This window comes from Sturnira hondurensis, unplaced genomic scaffold (assembly GCF_014824575.4).
Source record: "Sturnira hondurensis isolate 20B ecotype Veracruz unplaced genomic scaffold, ASM1482457v3 Scaffold0013515, whole genome shotgun sequence".
NCBI classification, from domain to species: domain Eukaryota; kingdom Metazoa; phylum Chordata; class Mammalia; order Chiroptera; family Phyllostomidae; genus Sturnira; species Sturnira hondurensis.
This window is the reverse complement of record NW_028086146.1, coordinates 2,681,485-2,697,419: the sequence shown is the minus strand read 5'-3', so window position 1 is coordinate 2,697,419 and position 15,935 is coordinate 2,681,485. Positions and strand designations below refer to the sequence as shown.

Below are 15,935 nucleotides of genomic sequence, written 5' to 3'. Positions count from 1 at the left end.
TACCTGATCTCAGAGTGGGAGGGGTGTTCCTAAACATGTCACCCAAGGCAGAAAATGTGAAGAAAACAGATACACACACATCAATTTGAAAAACAAAAAATAAAAATAAAAAAGGAAAAGACTTGGTAATCCATATGACATATAATCAATATTCTTAATATATAAACAGCCTATATATCAATAAGCAAATGGTAAGCAATTTAATAAATATCCAAGGAACATGTTGATTTTTATTGTTCAAAAGCAATTTTTTCCAAAAAGAGGAACATGTATTATGGTTTAGTATTATAATTAAAATATATTTAATTTGATGAAATAAAATGTTGGATGAAAACACATAAATATAAGGAGGGATTGCACAGTGTTTATTGTTGGAGCTCAAATGAATGGAGCTGATAATCTTACTACACTAAACTGCGTGGACTCCTTTATCTGTGTCCTTGGTTCTTCCAAAAGTTAATGATATTGTACAGTAATAAAAAAATCCACAAGCAAGCAAATCAGAGAGTAACTAGAGCTGAAGCAATGTGTAATCCAACTAATGTATTATACCTTAAGAAAAGCCTGAGGACAAGTTTGGGAGAGGCCTGGGAAATAGATTATAATATAAAATTATAAGGAATGGTCTTAGGTTGTCAATACAACTTAAGAAACTTCTTGGGAGCTGCAGTCCTGTTAATTTATTCATCTAACATTGTTTTGAGTATCAACAGTGTGCTGGACATTCTACTAGATGCTGTAGACACAGTGAATCCAAAGTACGTCACTGGGCTTACAGAGATTATATTGTGGAGAGGAAGAAAATAGCCAAGTATTCAAAGAAATAAATTAGGTAGCTTTGGTTTTCCAGCAAAGAAAAAAAATAGGTTTGTGTGATGGAGAGTAAGTGGATTGGTGGTTGAGGGTAACCTTAGGGTAGTTAAGGTGGGACAATGTGGATGAGAAGAGCTACCCATGCAAAAGGTGAGGAGAAGAGGGGTTGGCGCAGACTGTCAGTAGAGAAGGGTGGTACCAGATGGAGGTGACTGGTAAACAGGATCCCATTCACATGTAAAGGCTTATAAGACACATAAGGAGTTGTGACTCTATTCCAAGAGCCATGGAAACCATTGAATTATTTTAAGCTGGTATATGACCTAATGCCACTATTACTTCCTGGTGGCCATATGTGTACAATGGATTGTAGTAGAAGCAGAAAGAACTATTATGAATCTGTTGTCAGAGGAGATAGTAAAAAAGTTATGGTAATTTAGAGAAAAGTAAACCCAATAAAGATATATTTTGGAGGTAGAATGAATAACTTTTTCTAATGTTTGCTGGTGGTGGTATTTGTCTGGAGTTCAGGGATAAAGACTAAGTTTGACATTGTATCCAGAAAATAATATGCAAAACATTGATTTATTTTTCCCATTTAGTCACCTACCACCCGCCACCTAGAGTCTTTCTTAGATGCACATCCAAGGATCAATTTTCGTTTTTCTTCTTGTCCTCCAACAAGGCCTTTTTTGATTGCTCTGCTTTTCTCCCAAAGGTCCTGGATCTGTCCTGGGGAGACTAAGTCACTTCCTTCAGGTTCTGTGTATCAATGGTCCTTGGGATGCTTTATGATGAAATGTTTATAAGACAGACTTCCCTTTTAGCAAAACTCTAGTGTGTTACTCTGTTAATAGTTAGCAAGAGGTAGAAAAGAAACGAGTGCCAAGGATGGGAGAACAACCTCCTTAAGTATAATACTCATACAAATAAGAGATGGGGAAATGAACATGGTCATGCACTGCTAGAGGAAGTATAAATTTTCACAACTTTTCTGGAGGTCTTCTGGTACAGAGAACAGAGGTCATGAAAATGTACTTAGCTTTTGATCCATAAATTCAATTTCAAATTTTTTTCATGTGGAAATCATCAGGTAGGCATGAAAAGATTTAATTACATGGTGTTAATAGCAGAGTTCCTTTTAACAATGAAAAATAAGAAGCAGTAAATATTTAACAATAGGGTACATTTTGTGGATAATTTTCGATTGTAGAATGTTAACATGTTAATGTTAACATATGATTGAGTAAAGGAAGTTACAAAGTGGCATGTAAATTGTGATTATGTTAGAACAACAAGAAGATGGGGAAATTTTTTAAGTATGTTGTATTGATTATGCTATTACAGTTGTCCCGATTTTTCCCCCTTTGCCCCCTCCGCCCAGTACCCCCTTCCCTTCAGCAATCCCCCCTTAGTTCATGTACATGGCTCATGCATATAAGTTATTTGGCTTCTCCATTTCCTGCATTGTTCTAAACATCCCTTGTCTATTTTGTAACTACCAATTATGCTTTTTAATTCCTGCACCTTTACCCATTTCCCTCCTCTCCCCTTCCAGCTGATATCCCTCCAAATGATCTCCATACCTATGATTCTGTTCCTATTCTGGTTGTTTGTTTTGTTTTTTCTTATTTGTTTCTTTGTTGGGGGGGGGTAGATTCAGTTGTTGATAGTTGTAAGTTTGTTGTCTTTTTAATGTTCATAGTTGTGATCTTTTTCTTAAATAAGTCCTTTTAACATGTCATGTCATAATGGCTTGGTGATGATGAATTCCTTTTGCTTTACTTTGTTTTGGAAGCACTCTAAGTGTCCTTCCATTTTAAATGATAGCTTTGCTGGATGGAGTAATCTAGGCTGTAGATCTTTGCTTTTCACGACCTTTCCAGTCTTGGTTTTCAAGACTTCTTTCCAGCCTCTTCTTGCCTGTAAGGTTTCTTTTGAGAAATCAGCTAATAATCTTATGGGTACTTCTTTGTAGGTAACTCTCCGTTTTTCTGTTGCTGCTTTTAAAATTCTCTCTTTATCTTTAACCTTTGGAATTTTAATTATGATATGTCTTGGTGTGGCCCCCCCTTGGGTCCAACTTCTTTGGGACTCTGAGCTTCCTGGACTTGTCTGCCTATTTCCTTCACCAAATTATGGAAGTTTTCTTTCATTATTTTCTCAAATAAGTTTTAAATTTCTTGCTCTTTCTCTTCTCTTTCTGGCATGCCTATAATTTGGATGTTGGCACATTTGGAGATGTCCCAGAGTCTTCTTATACTATCCTTGTTTTTTTTCTAAATTCTTATTTCTTCTTTCTGTTCCAGTTGAATATTTACTTCATCCTTATGTTCCAAATTGTTGATTTAATTCTGGCTCCTTCCCTTTACTGTTGGTTCCCTGTAGATTTTTCTTTACTTCACTTACAGTAAACTTCATTTCTTCCTTTATGTTGTCTTACTCAGTGAATTCTTTGAGCATCCTGATCATCAGTGTTTTGAGCTCTGCATTTGATAGATAGGTTGGCTATCTCTGTTTCATTTAGTTCTTTCTCTGGGCTTTTTTCCTGCTCTTTCATTTGGGCCATATGTCTTTGTCTCCTCAATTTGGCAGCCTCCCTGTGTTTGTTTCTGTGTATTAAGTAGAGCTGCTTTGACTCCCTGTCTTAGTATCATGGTCTATTGTAGAAAAGGCACCTGTAAATTGTATGGGGTGGAGCCTTAGGTTATCTCCAGGGTGGGGCAACCCACCTCATCACTTTGTGGCTCTGTGTGGGAGAGGGTTTGAACAGGGTACTGTGCCAGTGCTGGGCCTCTGGAGCTTTTCCCCAGCACTTGCCCCTTTTCCAGGCACTGTACCCACTTCCTGTATGTAACTGGTGCCCGTCCAGCTGTTGCCCTGGTGTAGAATCCCAGAGTGGGTGGGTTTGTGTATGTTTTAACAGTGTGTGGGCTCTTTAAGCAGAGTTTCCTGAAAATCCAGCGGCTCATTCCACTGCCCCAGCCCTCACTGTTTTTTACAGCCAGAAGTTATGGGGATTTATCTTCCCAGCACTGGAACTCTGATCTGTGCAGTTGGGCCTGGGGCTGGGATTACTCACTCCCAAAATATCCCTCCTGCTTTTATCCACCACCTGTGAATGTGGGACCACCCTTGCCCATCTTCCACCACCACTGCCTCTCTGTGCCACACCACGTCTCCTTGCTTCTCTACCCATCTCTGTGTCTTTGTCCTTCCTACCCATCTGGATGGATGTGGCTTCTTTTAAATCCTTGGTTGTTGGACTTGCACACAGTTAGATTTTTTTACCATTCTGCGTGTCATTTGTTTTGAGATTTAGTTATAATTCTTTCTGTGGTTGTGTGAGGAGGTGAATCATGTCTACCTAGGCCTCTGTCTTGACTGGAAGTTCAAGATTAGAAAGTTTTATACTAAAATATTAACAGTTTTGTTGACATTGTGATCTTTCTTTTCCTCCCTTTATCCATTCTCCCCTCCCTTCTTTCTCTATTTTTCTTTCCTTATTATTTTCTACAATGCCTATAAGATTTTTTTAAATCTTATGAAAAATTGCTGGTACTTGAATGATATATTGCTAATTGACAGAACTGAGAGCTCTATTACAGATGATGACATGAATATTAGCAACTGTGATTAATACCAGATAGAGAACTGGCAATGCGAAGAGAGAAGTGTAGCCCTGGCCAGGCTGCTCAGTTGGCTAGAGCATCATCCCATGTAACGAAAGGTTCTCGTTGGGGCATGTACAGGAGGCAGCTGATCAATCTCACATCCATGTTTCTCAATCTCTCACTCTAAAATCAATGAAAGAAAAACTTGTATTCTTGGGTGAGGATTTAACGAAGAGAGAAGTAGACATTCTATTTAGCAAAGAGCTATTTGACCTAATGTTTCCTCTAAAAGTGTTTGTTAGCATATTAAAGTCTCAGATGACTGAAAATGGACATCTGGACTGAGTCAAGGTCCTCCTTAGAGTTCAGTGCGATTGTGATCCTTGTGCAGAGGAAATGAAGGAGAACAGCAGCCAGATGGGGATGTCCTGGGAGCTCAGTGGAGCCTGTATGGATGTCGTTTATCCTCTTTAATGCAAGAGAACCCAGAAGTGAGTGGTCTTACAAAGGCTTTCTAATGGCAAAGGTGCTTCAGATTCTTTTCTGCCCTTTGAAATAGGATGTAAACCATATGGCGTATTTAGGAGGCCTAGGAGATTCACAACCTGTTCTATGTGTTTCTCCCTCCTCACCTTTCTTAATGCTGCTCTTTCTGCCTGTATTGCCCTTTCACCCCTAAATGGTACTGAGACCCAGGTTAAAAAGATACTAAATCCCATAAACAGTCGTCTGTTTATAAATGGACAGAAGTCAAAAGTCTTTATATTCATCTACACAAATATAATTCCTACCTGTCCAGTCTGAGAAGTGGGAGGCGTATGACCATTTTAGTGTCAGTGCCCGTTGTAAGCTTAGACTGACGGAAAGACCAGACACGTGCCCCTGGGGTAGATCCAATGGGATTTAATTATATGAGTGATATAAAAGGAAACCAGCACAGTCGTGACACACATGACAGAGGTCAGCAGCCTCAGTTAGGACAGATGGAGTTTCTGGCTCTGAAATCCCCACCACAGGGTGCACAGTTACAGATAATGTCATCTGAGTGAGGCTCATGGTAGTTCTTCTGCAGATTTAATGGTCTTTCTATTTGTACATAGGTTTAAATACACGAGCCTGGACCAGTTCTCTAAGTAGACTAGCCTGGATATGTGCTGGTTGCACTTCTTTAGAGACAGGAACACCTCCTTAAAGTCAGCTTTTATGCTATGGAAATAAATGAGGACCCACCAAATGAGAACAAGCAAAGGGTATTTTGTCAGACCTTGTTATAGCAGGGGGGTCAACTGTCATCACTTGAGTTTTTGGCAGAGACTGAAGGCAGGCAGAAGAGTGAAAAAAACTTTTTCAGGTATACCGTGATTGGGGAAATGGTAGGTAGGCTGGAGACAAAAATTAGGAATGCTGTCATTTGGAATCAAGTCCTGGTCATTTGAAGTTGATTGTTGCAGAGGTTACTGTTTGGCTTTCTTGACCATCACTAGAGATAGCAAATTGACTTTCTGCAAGTCTGACACAGGAGGGTAGCTTCTTGAGTGGGTTCATTTCCTGGGAAAGTAGCTGCAGGTTATGGGTCAGAATCCTATGGTCTAGTCACTGTTATTTGTATATTCAGTAACTTAGTATATCACACAATATGGGTACAGTAGGGAGCACAATACACTGGAGTAAACCTGAGCATGAATAGTCCCTACTCATCACTCTTGATCCAGGCGACTGCTGCACCCTGATCCAAGTATACTGTATTCTTAAATAGCACTGCAGACGCAGAATAGAGGCTACTTTTCCAGTAGCCTCTGGGAGTCATACTAAAACCTCATAGATCAGTTCCAAAACATATCCTGCAGTTGGAAAAGTAGTATGAGCAAGAAATGGAAGACAAACAGAAGTGATGACTTGTTTTTCTCCCAAACCACTCTCACAGCCCTCATGTTTTATCCATAAACCTTAATGCAACCCCTGAGTGAGTCGTGAAAACTGTTTCCACTACTCTTTCTTGGATTTCGGGCTGTGCATCCAGACAGAGCTTTTCACATGGAATTTTAGTGATAAGATGGACAACTTGTTAAAGGACTTGATGATATATCCTGACAGTCAACTTGCCCTTGGACAGGATACTACATGCAGATGCTCAGACTCATTCCGGAGATTGGGGAGGTACTGCTACACCCCTGGCATGGGAATTTAGAAAGAAACAAAAACAAACAAACATACAACAACAACAACAAAAACACTGGGAAGTATATCAACTTATCTCTCTCTCTCTCTCAGGTTTTGTTTGAACAGGAAAAGGGCTTGACTGTCAACTACTGAACTGATTTTTAGTAGAATGTAGCACTTTGATGGTAGCAATGCTTTCTTGACATTCATTTAGAAATATTTCTGCTTGTACTACCAGAGGCCATGATGCTTAAATTACCCCCATCCATTGTCTGAGATGTGTGAATCCAATATCTTAAATAATTTCAAATTAGATTGAAGAACAAACTAATTTAAACTGAGTCCAATCAAATAAGCATTTGTTGATGGCGTACCTTTTATGTAAACACTGTTATCTTACATAATGTCAAAAGGTGACATTTCATTCTTGATCTTGAACAATAGGGGAAGTACAGGTTAAAGAATCTGTTGGAAAAGCTCTATAAGAACTACTAGTAAAATTAAAAATGCAGTGTATACTCTTTGAAATTGATGTAAAATATAACATGATAACAGATAAAATGTAGCCCATAGAGTACAGAGAAATAAAAGAAAGCAAGAAAACATTGAAAAGAAGGAAAACGTAATATAACTGGATAAAAAATAAGTTACAACAAGAAAATAGCTTAAATTCCCTTTTGAAAAGCAAAGTCTAACTATATTCTTACTATAAATGAACTCCATCCTAAATATTGTTACATGGCTAAGAATAAAAAGACAAGCAAAATGTTCTTGGAAAAATACAAATAACCAGAGTAGATGTTGCAATATTAATATCAAATGACTATAATTGAAAGTCTAAAGAATTAAAATGGGATGAAGAACATAGTTTTATATTGCTGAAAAGAGCAATCAAAATGTCCTCTTTTAGCAAAGATTGTAAGAACTAGTTTCTTATAATCTAGTCTCACCAGAGTGTACGAACTCTTTTCAGTTCTCCTCTTCTACTTACTCTCAGTCACAAGGAGGCGTCCTGATAACATTCATCGCACCTTCTTCCCAATCCATTTGCCACCTATTAGGGATAGTTTCTGTACTTCAAGATGTGCTTCACCATCTTTAAGAATTTTTTTAAATAGTACTTTCTGTAATAACACTTATTTAAGTTTTCTATCGCTATATAACAAGTTAGCAGAAATTTAATGGCTTCCAACAACACTTGTTGATCACACTTTTAAAGGGCAGAAGTGACTGATTAGAGTCTCCCACTGCCACGTGGCTGAATTGGGCTCTTTCTTATTTGGGGTTCCTGGGAAAGAAATCACTTCCAAGCTCATTCCAGCCATCAGCAGAATTTGTTTCCTTGCAGTGGTAGGATCTCCATTTCCCTGCGAGCTGGCAGCTGTGATTCGCTCCTGCAGCTCCTAGAGACCACTCTCTCACCCTTCAAGGGAACTTGCATCTTCAAAGGTCACAATAACATCTTGAATCCTTCTGTTTCAGATTTCTCTTTCACATCTGCCACCTGCTGTAGAAAATTCTTCTTTCAAAGGGCTCATATCTGATTAGGTCCACTGGATAATCTACCTTTTGATTGACTCAAAGTCAACTGATTAGTACTCTTAATTGAATCTGAAATTTTTCATTTGTCATGTAATATAATAATAGGTGAGATAATGCATTCATAATATTTATACTTTTTTATTAAGGCCATAAACCTTGGTGGGGGAGGCATGGATTTTAGTGTTCTGCTTACCACATCACTCTTAGCTTCTCTCCACTTATGCCATGTGAAACCTGAAGGCTCAGCAGCCTTTACAAATATTTTGGAGTCTCTGTTAATTTTACGAAAATTTGAATTTTTGTTTTCCACACTTCTTATGTATTTCAGAAGTTTTCTGTGATCAGAGAAGAAAACTGCTGATTAACGCATCCATTGAAAGTTGGAAAGTATGTACATTGTGTGTTCAAAGTGTGTACATTGAAAGTTTTTCCGACCATTTTTGGTAGTGCTTTATCCCTTGGTCAGATTGTTTTAGGATTTGAAGACTTGTTTCTTTAGAATTTCCATTTAGAGTTCCCTCACATGCTACATCTAATAATTTCAACATCTGAGTTGGGTGGTCCGGTGTGGGTGGGAACACGAATCTGTTCCTTGTTATTTTTGCTCCCTGTAGCGTATTTCCCTCTATGTTTGCCAGTAGTTTCTTTGTGAGATCACATTTGTTAAATTTAATCTGGGGGAATCCTGAGAGTCTAAACTGGAGATATTGTGCTTCAGAGAGAATTTGTATTTTCAAAAGCCTCTGGCTTAATGCAGGAGGCTTGATATAAGCTCTCTGACCTTGCCAGGAGTCCAAAGCTTAGTCTCCAGGTGGTAGTTCTGATCCTAGATTAGCATTGGGGCATATATTTTGAATTTGTTTATTTTTTTTCTGATCTGATTTCAGTTCATCTGTATTCCATGACTCCCTCCTCTTCACTTCCTATCTTTCTTCCTTCCTTTCCCCTATCTTTTCTTTCTTCCTTCCCCCCTGCTTAGGCTGTGCTAATAAAGTGTATGAGACAAAGTAGCCCCACTGTACTGGGCTTCGGTCAGAGTGAAACACTGTGCTCTCCTCTGAGAAAATTTTTTTCAGGGGATCATGATCAAAGCAATGCCCACCCAGAGGTGTCAGCCATAATTAAGATGAAGAACAGATACTTTTGTTTACTTTGTTTACTGAGAAAAGAGAAGGCGGGGCGTCAACTCTCTTCAAACATCTGAAAGGATCTCATGAGAAAGAGAAATAAGACATTTCTTTTATCACCCAGAAATAGAAACAACAGGAGCTTCTAGCAAGAATGTTCACATTAGCTCAACATCAAATGGAGCTTATGACTGTGCTTGTACAAAATTGAAAGGCCACCTTTGTGAAATGTTAGCTCCCTCCTCTGACCTCATCAGAGGCAGGAGAAGTATCCTCAGCCGTGTTTTAGAGGCTAGGAATACATTTCTGCTTTGGCTAAAATGCTATACAAAATAATATTCACTATTTCTTCCAGCGAGCTCAGATTCTAGGCTTATTTATTCGATGACTCTGACAAATTTAGACAGAAAATAAGAAAGTATAGCCATCTGGAAAAAACATATATCCCACCTTCTGACTATAATGGAAAGAAATTTTGTACCACAGTATTGAAGAAACCTTTCCAATTGGTGAATCATAGTCATCATTAATATTTTGCTCTCAAAATATTCCTCCTTGTAATGTGCCAAAAAAGAGGCAATTAATTTTTATATAAAATATTCTTGTACATATCCATACTGGAGAAAAGATGATGCATTTTTCAATACTAACAAGGTTCAGTCAGAAATAGAAATTTAGTTTATCTTCAACCAAATACTCTGGTAAATGAGAAGCAATGACACAACATGAGGTAATAATCAAATTTAAAATATATTTCATAGCAGTTTTCTTTAATAATAGGACTAATTCTTTCTTTTTCATATCACATTTTTAGATTTAGAATTAGCCAGCTGGATGCAATTTAGATGATCCTAATTTTGTCGGCAACGTCTGAAGCACCATGGTCTGGAGCCAATCGAACATGCGCCTTTTTCTCCCCATCAGGCCTGATCAGGTGTCGACCTTGGCCATGTCAGTGTCAAACAGCCTCTTCACAGCCTGTTTCATCTGGTGCTGGTTGGCCTTGACATCCACAATGCACACAAGTGCATTGTTGTCTTCGTCTTCTTCATGGCTGACTCAGTACTCGGGGGAACTTGATGATGGCGTAGTGGTCAAGCTTGTTTCTCCTGGGGGCGCTCTTCCGAGGATACTGAGGCTGCCTTCAGATCTCAGTGTCTCAGTCCTCCAGAGGGTGGATGATGTGCGGATCTTCTTTTTTTGTGGCTGTGGACGCCTTTTAGCACTGCTTGCTTTGTCTTCAAAGCCTTGGCTTCTGCTTCAGGAGGGGCAGGGGCTTCCTTCTTCACTTTGGGCACCATCTTTTTGAAAAGTTAATAAGACTAATTCTTGATAGACTAAATCTTGATAGAAAAGCTAATAATACCAATTCTTGATAAATAGGCATTTTGAATATTTTTGTAGAGGATTTTGAGATCTTGGTATTTTTTTCTTAGAAGTTTATATAAAAATAAAATCATATTTATTCTAAAATAATAACTATGGGGGAAACAAAACATTCAGCCTTCCTCTAAGGAATAAAATTTATGTTGAAATGTTTTAGAAATCCAAATACTTTTTTTTCACCTCTGGATTCTAGAGTGATGAGAATTCTGAAGAAGAAAGATTCAGGTCCTCTAGTCCTGTCAAGAACAATGGACACACCAAAGCAGCTTGGCACTACTGTGGAGAAAGAAAGATCAACCTAGACACAGAGAGGATGAGAGCAAAGGAAAGGCAAAACGGCAGCCAGGAGTTCTTTAGGACAGGAATAAAAGTTGATCCCAAGGTACAAGGCATAGGGACAAGACATTCACATAATTTGACCGTAGTTTATATAATCCCTGGGGTACTGAATTGTATAGCTTCAGAGAAAATTAGCAAGGGAGGAATTCTGGAAACTCACTACTAATCTAACAAACAGCTACCTAATGCCTTAGGTGGAAAAGTCATAATATATCCAGAGGAGGAAAAGTGAGAGCGCTAAAGGCCAAGCTGAAGAAACAGTCCTGTCTTCCTTGAGACCAGACTCCTTTCTTGCAAACAGAAGAATGAAAAATACATATATTTATATATTTTCAGAATATATATATATATTTTTCTGAAGTAGAATGGGAATGAGAATATTCCTTGGAATCTAAAGATAAGAATGTAAGACTTGCTCTTCAGGCTTTGTCTCTTACTAAATATATGATTCAATTTACTCATTTTAAAAATAGAAATGACAATATACAGGGTTTGGCACAAATAATGCCCTTTTTATTACAAAATCATAAGCATGTAATTCTGTAACATAACAATATCACACTCAAGTACACCGTATAACATTTTAGGTGAAATGTTCAAATTAAAACTATAAATTACTACAACCATATATTACCCTACCAACCACACTTACGCAGGCATTACTTCTGCCAGACCCTGTATATGATGTCTGTCCAGAAGGTAGCCAGCCATGTAATATGAAAGATAGAGACATTTACTGAAGAAGATACAAGAAACATTGTACCGAGGACAATGACACCTCGGTCCCCTTCAAAGTAGGCACCTTGAGACCTCACACAGTTCTCCCAATAATGATCAGCTACCCCATCACACGTTCCTGAGTCTCATCAATGGTATGAAATCTCTTTCCTCTCAAAGGTGATTTTAGTTTGGGGAAAACCCAGAAGTGGCGGGGCACCAAATCTGGGCTGTAGTGGGGCCGAGTCATCTGGGTGATTTGATGTCTTCCCCCAAAACTCTGCATAAGACATAAAACAACTATATGTGCTTTAAAATATATTGCATTAATCAAAAAAGTCCAGAGTAGATCTAGTAACTACCAGAATTTTAAAGTAGTATGAGAATAAATGCTATTTTGTGGTGTTTGCAGCAGCAATAACATAATAAAAAGATATCTGTGATTTCTATCTATGACAAAGTCAGAAGCATTGCTAATGCCATTGTGGTCTGTTGCCTACATTTGTAATTTAAGGAAAAATAAGTTTCAGTTAAAGGTTAGTGAAAATAAAGCTATTCTAAATATTTTCATGTGAATGATACATGTTGAATAAATTATTCAAAGTGAAACTTGGAATAAATTTTTTTGTCAAATGATTTTTAGAGAAAAATGTATATTTATTTTAAATTAATTTACAAAAATAATTTTAATTAATTGGAAAATAAGCCACCACTTTAACTATAATTAATTAGTGTTTTATTATACTGGTAGACAATATTGAGTAAAGATTGGATTGGGAGTCCAACTGTCTGCATTTAAATCTTATCATTATTTAGTAGCTGCATGATTTTAGAAAGTCACCTGAATTAAGTAAGCCCTATTTTTTATCTTTAAAATAGATCTAAAATTGTTCCAACTTCATAAGGCTGCTGTGATGATGAAATTAGATAACATGTGTTGAAATCCTAGTGTTGTGCATAGCAACTAGAAAGCGCTACACGAATGCCAGCTTCTCTTTTTCTTGGTAGACATCCAGGTTCCATGTATTCTGCTACACAGTGGGGATGCTAAAATGATGGTGTCCTCAAGTCACTCTAGCAGGGAAGATAGACATATAAGTGATTAACCTTTGTACTGTGTGATGTGTGACATAAAACTTGTTCAAGGTGTTGCAAGGACACAGAGAAGGGAGTGATCAGTTCTAGCTGGAGACTGTGGGGTGGGTGTTAAGGAGGAAGAGACACGCTTTCAGTAGAGAAGTTGATGGTTGTGCTGACTGTTGAAGTGAGGTGCCAGACAAGCTTGCCTGGTTTTCCTAAGCGTCCACCATCATTCACCCTCATGGGTGAATGGGAAGGTCACATGGGAAGGTACACATGGGAAGGTCACACTGATGGAGGAGAGGGAGAACAGTAATGAGGATTTCCTTGCAGAGAGCTGGCGCAATGTCATAGTCTCCTCTTCTCTTCTTCCCTTTTCATTTAAGTCAAGTGAGAGGGGTTTTTTAATCCTCTCAGAGAACTTGACTTGCACCTTGGGGATTGGGAACACTTAGTGAGTGGTGCACATTTGTAGTCTAAAATGTCTAAAGGTCAGAGGCCTGTGTGTGATGGCAGGCTCTGCTTCCAGGTTTTGGAGGGTACCCCAAATGCTGAGTGTTTCTCCATGAACAAGAACAGACATTGGACAGATTAGCTGAGCATGAGCCAATTTCAAAGGATTCTGCCAAAGAAGTATGCCTGCTAGGGTGAGGAGACCTCAACAACCAGGAAGATGCATAGTTTGCTCCTAGCGATGATGCAGTCTTCTTAGGGGCCTTTGAGGTACCACAAAACTCCCCATGAGCAACATTTGGGCATGATCACCCAGAGAGCCTTGACACCAGATTCCAAGTTGAACAATTAAATAAGACCTTCCCCTCTTACTTCTCTTCCCTTCCTCAGTCCTAGCAGGGCTGAGTGCTATTATACACAGTGAGCCCAGGAGGAAGACAGTAGTTAAGGTGGGGCAGTAATAAAGCAGCTGATCCTGCCTTCAGTTACCTCAGACGGTGGGCTCCACTGTGGACTCACCTTTAAAGCCCCCACAGCAAAATCCCTCCCTTTCTGGAAAACACTATTTGTGGTACCTCCAGCTTCCTATGAAAAGAACCATTTCAATTCTCTCCAACTTGAGTCGTGTTCCAAATTGTAAGGAATGAGCAACAAGAAACTAAGTGAACACTTGGTGTTGAGTATCCTTACCATGTCTTGGTCTTTATTCCCTTTATTAAAAAAGATTACATGAGGGGGGACCCCCACAAAAGGAATTATCTTCTGGCGGACAGGTGCCCACAGGCTTACCCCCCCGCCCCCCCCGCAAGTAGATGTTTCAGGAACTTGTCTGTGTCAGTGTACCACCTGGTGGTGTTGCGAGAGGCTGCACTTGGCGTCAGTGAATTTTGTTTGAAGACCCATTTCAGGACAGGTGATTTACGAGCATGGCTGCCCACACTGCATTGGGTGTTCAGCAGTTTTTGGCCAAAAATGGCACGGCGCCCATGCCCACACTCCTATTTACTGGATGTCACCTTGAAATTTTGTTTTTGTTTCCCTGTTTGAAAAAAGTCCTCAAAGGGAAAGAGGCACTAAATGTGGCACTTTCCCTTGGCCAATGTGGAGGAGGTGAAACAAAAAAAGCCAGAAGCACTAAAAGGCATCAAAATCGATGAGTTCAAAAACTGTTTTGAGCAGTGGAGAATAAATGTCTCCGTATGTGTATTGCATCAGATAGAGAGTACTTTGAAGGTGACTGAAGTTTAAATGTGTAAGAATAAATACACAATTTTTTATAAATAAAGTCCAAGTTTATTTGGGTCCTCCCTTGTCCTTGAGTTGCTTTTAGTCACCTCCTGGCTGTTCAGATCCCTCTGAAATAGCTCAAACCTCTCTAGTTTTGTTTTGTTTTGTTTTTGTTTTTTTAAATATGGAACGCTTGACAAATTTGCGCGTCATCCTTGCGCAGGGGCCATGCTAATCTTCTCTGTGTCGTTCCAACTTTAGTGTATGTGCTGCCGAAGCGAGCACACCTCTCTAGTTTAAAGCAACCTAAATATGATGCTAAACAAAGATACCTAACACAGGAAATGGCACCACAAGTCCAATAACTGCCAACCGAACATGGGAAATGCAAAATCACACCAAGCTCAGTCCTTCAAGGTTCACAAAGTTTCCCAGCTTCGCCTCAGCTCCCCTCCTTTACTCCAGACTGGGACTCTGGGCACCCTCAGTCGTGTGCTTGGGCTACGCACAAACCAGAAACCCCCCCGCGTACACCTCACTCTTGGGGAGAAGCCTTTTACTCAATTCCTTACCAGCCTGCTCACTGCAGCTGGGGGCGGGTCTGATGGGGAATGTGGGAAAATGTCCGCCATCACCAGGAGGAAAAAAAGCCCAAATGCAAATTATTTCTTTTGAGCTTCTTCCCTGGGAGAGAAGGTTCCTTTATTCAGATTAAAAACCAGGAGAAATAAAGAAAGCCACAACAGTAATGAACTTAATTTCAAGCACAAACTCCTTTCATTAGAACTGTTACCTGGTAATTGTCTCATTCTTGTTGATAATAAACAGTGAAGGTGCCAAAGCAGCACAGGGAAGAAAGGAAAGAAATCAAGGGATTAGATCATCTGTGAAAATGGATATTCAGTATTTGAATAATTAAGGATATCCAACCTGTTGGATAGTAAAGAAATCCCTACTCCACATTTATGTTAGAGCATGTCAAGTTTTCCTGAGATAACTATGGACAGTTCTCCCAAAGACTTTCACTTATTGTCTGGATTAGATACCAAAATAGGGATATGCTGAATTATAGAATGCCATATGTTGAGTATTTAATGAATTAATTCCCCATGCTGACAATACAAGTTCCCAAACTGTCTATTGCATGACAGCACTTAATCAATACTAGTTAATAAAAACGTCTTGAGAGTAAGTCAAATGTCCACTTAATAAATTTGCAGTCCAAATGCAAACCTAATAGGTTTGCAGTCCAAAGTAGAAGTAGAGAAGAATCATACTTAAGGCTAAAACCATACTAAAAACACAGTTGGTAGTAATGAATAGTTAACAGAAAGGGAAGAAGATGGAAGCTTTTGTCAGAATTGACTCCTTTTTGAGTTCCTGGGTTGTTAAATATAAGTTTATTTATAAAAAATTTGGCCCTGGTTTGTAGGTTTTATTATTTTTCTTCCATAGTTTTCATATAACTCTGAATTAT

At 38.9% G+C, this 15,935-nt stretch overlaps 1 protein-coding gene and 1 non-coding gene across 2 annotated transcripts in view; one reads left to right on the top strand and one right to left on the bottom strand.

Moving 5' to 3' along the window:
• CFAP95 (cilia and flagella associated protein 95) overlaps nucleotides 1-15,935 on the top strand; it is a 111,004-nt gene that overhangs the window by 15,390 nt on the left and 79,679 nt on the right. The window lies entirely within an intron of this gene.
• On the bottom strand, nucleotides 14,637-14,743 carry LOC118997891 (U6 spliceosomal RNA). Its single transcript, XR_005068749.1, has one exon. It is a non-coding gene; the product is annotated as a U6 spliceosomal RNA (small nuclear RNA).